The sequence below is a fragment of the Tachyglossus aculeatus genome, chromosome 9 (assembly GCF_015852505.1).
Source record: "Tachyglossus aculeatus isolate mTacAcu1 chromosome 9, mTacAcu1.pri, whole genome shotgun sequence".
Lineage (NCBI taxonomy): Eukaryota > Metazoa > Chordata > Mammalia > Monotremata > Tachyglossidae > Tachyglossus > Tachyglossus aculeatus.
The window spans coordinates 21,224,366-21,230,365 of NC_052074.1; positions in this window are offsets into that span (position 1 = coordinate 21,224,366).

Sequence of the window (6,000 nt, forward strand, 5' to 3'; positions counted from 1 at the left end):
GACTGAATTCATTCATTCAGTGCTCTGCACACAGTAAGCGCTCAATAAATACAATTCATTCAGTGCTCTGCATACAGTAAGCGCTCAATACAATTCATTCATTCAGTGCTCTGCACACAGTAAGCGCTCAATAAATACAATTCATTCAGTGCTCTGCACACAGTAAGCGCTCAATACAATTCATTCATTCATGGTCCGCACACAGTAAGCACTCAATAAATACAATTCATTCATTCAGTGCTCCGCACACAGTAAGCGCTCAATAAATACATTTCACCCCGTGGGACATCCTGATCACCTTATAACCTCCCCAGCGCTTGGAACAGTGCTTTGCACATAGTGGGTGCTTAGTGAGTGCCATCATTATTATTATGATTATTAAGGACCTGGGTTCTGATTCCGACTCCGCCGCTTGTCGGCTGGGTGCCCGTGGGCAAGTCATTTCACTTCTCTGGGCCTCAGTTCCCTCATCTGCAAAGTGGGGATTAAGAGTGTGATCCCTTTGTAGGACAGGGACTGTGTCTAGTGTGATTCATGGCTCAATGGAAAGAGCACAGGCAGTGGAGTCAGAGGTCATGGGTTCAAATCCCGGCTCCACCACCTGTCAGCTGTGTGACTTTGGGCAAGTCACTTCACTTCTCTGGGCCTCAGTTACCTCATCTGTAAAATGGGGATGAAGACTGTGAGCCCCCTTGGGACAACCTGATCACCTTGTAACCTCCCCAGCGCTTAGAACAGTGCTTTGCACATAGTAAGCGCTTAATAAATGCCATTATTATTATTATTCAGTGCTCTGCACACAGTGAGCGCTCAATAAATACAATTGAATGAATTCATCCATTCAGTGCTCCGCCCACAATAAGTGCTCAATAAATACAATTCATTCATTCAGTGTTCTGCACACAGTAAGCGCTCAATAAATACAATTCATTCATTCAGTGCTCTGCACACAGTGAGCGCTCAATAAATACAATTGAATGAATTCATTCATTCAGTGTTCCGCACACGATAAGCGCTCAATAAATACAATTCATTCATTCAGTGCTCCACAAACAGTAAGCATGCAATAAATACAATTCATTCATTCAGTGCTCTGCACACAGTAAGTGCTCAATAAATACAATTGAATGAGTTCATTCATTCAGTGCTCCGCACACAGTAAGTGCTCAATAAATACAATTCATTCATTCAGTGCTCTGCACACAGTAAGTGCTCAATAAATACAATTAAATGAACTCATTCATTCAGTGCTCCGCACACAGTAAGCGCTCAATAAATACAATTCATTCATTCAGTGCCCTGCACACAGTAAGCGCTCAATAAATACAATTCATTCATTCAGTGCTCTGCACACAGTAAATGCTCAATAAATACAATTCAATGAACTCATTCATTCAGTGCTCCGCACACAGTAAGCGCTCAATAAATACAATTCATTCATTCAGTGCTCTGCACACAGTAAGCGCCCAATACAATTGAATGAATTCATTCATTCAGTGCTCCGCACACAGTAAGCGCTCAATAAATACAATTCATTCATTCAGTGCTCTGCACACAGTAAGCGCTTAATAAATACAATTGAATGAATGAAGGAAGGAGAAAAGGGAGGTTTCCGAATGTTTTGTTGTCTGTCTCATTCATTCAGTCGTATTTGTTGAGCACTTACTGTGTGCAGAGCACTGTACTAAGCGCTTGGGAAGTCCAAGTCGGCAACATATAGAGACGGTCCCTACCCCACAGCGGGCTCACAGTCTAGAAGGGGGAGACAAACAACAAAACAAAACATATTAACAAAATAAAATAGAATAAATATGTACAAGATAGAGTAATAAATATGTACAAACATATATACATATATGCAGGTGCTGTAGGGAGGGGAAGGAGGGGGCTCAGTCTCCAAGTTGGCAACATCTAGAGACGGTCCCTACCCAACAGCGGGCTCACAGTCTAGAAGGGGGAGACAGACAACAAAACAAATTAACAAAATAAAATAGAATAAATATGTACAAGATAGAGTAATAAATATGTACAAACATATATACATTATATGCAGGTGCTGTGGGGAGGGGAAGGAGGGGGCTCAGTCTCCAAGTTGGCAACATCTAGAGACGGTCCCTACCCAACAGCGGGCTCACAGTCTAGAAGGGGGAGACAGACAACAAAACAAAACATAGTAACAAAATAAAATAAATAGAATAAGTATGTACAAATAAAATAATGAATAGAGTAATAAATATGAACAAACATATATACACATATGCAGGTGCTGTGGGGAGGGGAAGGAGGGGGCTCAGTCTCCAAGTTGGCAACATCTAGAGACGGTCCCTACCCAACAGCGGGCTCACAGTCTAGAAGGGGGAGACAGACAACAAAACAAAACATAGTAACAAAATAAAATAAATAGAATAAGTATGTACAAATAAAATAATGAATAGAGTAATAAATATGAACAAACATATATACATATATGCAGGTGCTGTGGGGAGGGGAAGGAGGGGGCTCAGTCTCCAAGTTGGCAACATCTAGAGACAGTCCCTACCCAACAGCGGGCTCACAGTCTGGAAGGGGGAGACAGACAACAAAACAAAACATATTAACAAAATAAAATAAATAGAATAAATATGTACAAGATAGAGTAATAAATATGTACAAACATATATACATATATGCAGGTACTGTGGGGAGGGGAAGGAGGGGGCTCAGTCTCCAAGTTGGCAACATCTAGAGACGGTCCCTACCCAACAGTGGGCTCACAGTCTAGAAGGGGGAGACAGACAACAAAACAAAACATAGTAACAAAATAAAATAAATAGAATAAATATGTACAAGATAGAGTAATAAATATGTACAAACATATACATATATACAGGTGCTGTGGGGATGGGAGCTCGGTCTCCAAGTTGGCAACATCTAGAGACGGTCCCTACCCAACAGCGGGCTCACAGTCTAGAAGGGGAGACAGACAACAAAACATAGTAACAAAATAAAATAAATAGAATAAATATGTACAAGATAGAGTAATAAATATGTACAAACATATATATATATATATATGCAGATGCTGTGGGGAGGGGAAGGAGGGGGCTCAGTCTCGAAGTTGGCAACATCTAGAGACGGTCCCTACCCAACAGCGGGCTCACAGTCTAGAAGGGGGAGACAGACAACAAAACAAAACAGATTAACAAAATAAAATAAATAGGATAAATATGTACAACATAGCGTAATAAATATGTACAAACATATACATATATACAGGTGCTGTGCAGAGGGGAAGGAGGGGGCTCAGTCTCCCCCGTCTAGACTGTGAGCCCACTATTGGGTAGGGAACCGTCTCTAGATGTTGCCAACTTGGACTTCCCAAGCGCTTAGTACAGTGCTCTGCACACAGTAAGCGCTCAATAAATACGATCGAATGAATGAATAATTCCCCCCTCCACTCCCTCTCCACCCTGGGCCCTCTGAAGCCCCCTCAGCAGTGGAGCAATTTTAGGGTCTTGGAGCAGGGCGGTGAACACAGGGCTGAGGTTGAAACACGTTGCGCAAAATCCACCAAATGAGCTGTCTCCAAAATATCATCCCAAACTCTAAATCAGAAAGAGGGATTGCATCCTTTTGGGGAAGAATCCAAGCTATAGACTATGTCAGACCAACCATATTGTTTGACCTCCTCCTACTGTGAGCCCGTTGTTGGGTAGGGGCCGTCTCTACGTGCTGCCAAGCGCTTAGTACAGTGCTCTACACACAGTAAGCGCTCAATACGATTGAATGAATGAAATAAGACACAGTTCCTGCCCTGGGGTGGGGGGGCATCCCTTTCTGAAAAGGAATTTTTCCCCAGGGACACAGCTTTGTCCAGGGGGCCGTTTTTTCTTGGAATGGCGGTGGTAACAAGCCTGATCTGGGTGCTCGTTAAGAAACCATAAAAGGAGGAGCACAGGAGAGTGACCACCGAGGCTAAGAATCAATTAATCAATCAATCGTATTTATTGAGTGCTTACTATGTGCAGAGCACTGTACTAAGAGCTTGGGAAGTACAAGTTGGCAACATATAGAGACAGTCCCTACCCAACAGCGGGCTCACAGTCTAGAAGGGGGAGACAGATGACAAAACAAAACATATTAACAAAGTAAAATAGATAAATCAGTCTGAGAAGGCCTAGTGGAGGGGCTAGTCCATCGTAAAAGTTTAACAAAAACCATTAAAAAAAATCAAAACAATCAATCGCATTTATTGAGCGCTTACTGTGTGCAGAGCACTGTACTAAGCGCTTGGGAAGTACAAGTTAGCAACATAAAGAGACAGTCCCTACCAAACAGTGGGCTCACAGTCTAGAAGGGGGAGACAGACGACAAAACAAAACATATTAACAAAGTAAAATAGATAAATCAGTCTGAGAAGGCCTAGTAGAGGGGCTAGTCCATCGTAAAAGTTTAACAAAAACCATTAAAAAAAATCAAAACAATCAATCGTATTTATTGAGCGCTTACTGTGTGCAGAGCACTGTACTAAGCGCTTGGGAAGTACAAGTTGGCAACATATAGAGACAGTCCCTACCCAACAGTGGGCTCACAGCCTAAAAGGGGGAGACAGACAACAAAACCAAACATACTAACAAAATAAAATAAATAGAATAGATATGTACAAGTAAAATAGAGTAATAAATATGTGCAAACATATATACATATATACAGGTGCTGTGGGGAAGGGAAGGAGGTAAGATGGGGGTAAGAAGAAATATATACCTGGAAAAGTTGCCTTCAAAAAAAAAAAAATCTGCCCTGCCTGCAACACACGGTTGCCTCGAAGAAAAAAAAAAATTAAGTATTACTTTCCTGCAAGACCCTTAGCTAGATTGAACCCGAAAAGGAACGGATGTAGAACTTTTTTCTTTTCCTGGAAGAGAGCACAGCTTGAAAGTTTTCACGTGCCACGTTTTGCAACACCCTTGGGCGTCTAGCAAAGCGCCGCCCCGCCCGCCGCCGTACAAGGCAGCAGGAGAGGCAGGATGCGTTCAATCCTATTTACTGATCGCTTATTATGTGCAGAGCACTGTACTAAGCGCCTGCTATTAGACCCCTTTCCCTCCCCAAGCCTCCTGTCACTGTTTAAATGTGAGTTTTTGAAGAAGTCTGAATGAAAAGTGGCAAAGGAATTGTAGTTAAAGTTCTAGCCCTTTGAAACCTGTCCCCACTTAATAATAATAATGATGACATTTATTAAGCGCTTACTATGTGCAAAGCACTGTTCTAAGCGCTGGGGAGGTTACAAGGTGATCAGGTTGTCCCATGGGGGGCTCACAGTCTTCATCCCCATTTTCCAGATGAGGTAACTGAGGCCCAGAGAAGTGAAGTGACTTGCCCAAAGTCACACAGCTGACAAGTGGGGGAGCCGGAATTTGAACCCATGACCTCTGACTCCAAAGGCCGGGCTCTTTCCACTGAGCCACGCTCCTTCTCGTAGTACTAGTAAATTACTAGTATTTACCTAGTGCTTTATTTTACGCAGAGCACTGAACTAATCTCTTAGGAGAATACAGTAGAGTTAATAGACCTGATTCCTACCCTCAAAGAGCTTCAATCTATTATTATTAATAATAATAATAATAATTTTGGTGTTTGTTGAGTGCTTACTATGTGCCAGTTACTGTACTGAGCACCAGGGTGAAGAGAAGCAACTTGGGCAGGACACAGTCCTTGCCCCACATGGGGCTCACAGTCTAAATCCCCATTTTACAGATGAGGGGACTGAGACCCAGAGAATAATAATAATAATGATGACATTTGTTAAGCACTTACTATGTGCAAAGCACTGTTCTAAGCACTGGGGAGGATACAAGGTGATCAGGTTGTCCCACGTGGGGCTCACAGTCTTAATCCCCATTTTACAGATGAGGGAACTGAGGCCCAGAGAAGTTAAGCAACTTGCCCAAAGTCACACAGCTGACAAGTGGCGGAGCCGGAATTAGAATCCATGACCTCTGACTCCAAAGCCCGTGCTCT